This window comes from Octodon degus, unplaced genomic scaffold, assembly GCF_000260255.1.
Source record: "Octodon degus isolate 3935 unplaced genomic scaffold, OctDeg1.0 scaffold00111, whole genome shotgun sequence".
Classification (NCBI taxonomy): Eukaryota; Metazoa; Chordata; class Mammalia; order Rodentia; family Octodontidae; genus Octodon; species Octodon degus.
The window spans coordinates 9,434,423-9,435,353 of record NW_004524687.1 but is presented as its reverse complement, the minus strand read 5'-3'; positions in this window follow the sequence as shown (position 1 = coordinate 9,435,353).

Genomic DNA, 931 nt, shown 5'->3' with positions numbered 1-931 from the left:
ATGTTCTAGAGAGGGAGCAAATTGATCACAGCCCCATGAATGAGAATGGAAAGAGCCCACCAAAGTGGGCAAACAAACACAGGAGAACAAGAGTTATGTAATAGTAGTCTTTCAGTTATTCTTTTGTGTTCAGCAGCAAAATATTTCCATTTGCACACTCTACAAATGAACTTCTTGTCCACCTTATGAATCATGATTCCATCTGAGTTTACAGAGTGGATTTCAAAGAAATAGCTGTCCCACAAGTGACACCTGGCCACCAGTAACTGTCATGGTCATTAAGCATATCCACAGCACACTAGAACTTTGTGCAATATTTTATCCTCAAACTGTTAGAAGTGCTGGTCATTTATTTGCCATTCCAGTATTTATCTTATGTTTTCCTCTCAGTACTTCTTTGCTATCATGAAAACTTTTTCTTAGTTCAATTGTTTTGAAACATTTAATTATTAATTAATTAGCATTTAATTTTCTGAATATTGCTTAATCTTAATTTTGTTCTAAGATTTATACTATATCTTTAACTTACAATTTATTTAAGACATCGTATGATATCTTCTCCTAGTTTTAGAAACTTTAAAAAATATATATAGGAACGTAAATTAAGAGTACACAGTCTTTTTCCAACCTCACAGGTAGACATGTGATGGCAATTGCTTTTTGACCAGGCTGCAGGAAAATAATACAGATGTTATACACAGCTGCACTGTCAGTTCCTGGACTTGCCAGTCTGTTTTATGGTTTAGCTTCTCTTCCTAGCAAATAGACTTTTGTGATGTGGACAGCCAGGTAAGAATGTCTGGCAAGGTTAAGAGAACTTCCTAGAAATCCACTACTGTGCACCCACATTGTCTCAGATTTACACTGTTTGATCCAATTAAAGCCAAGAAGTAGTAAGTTAAAAAAAAACTCTGTTTCATCACCAATAAAG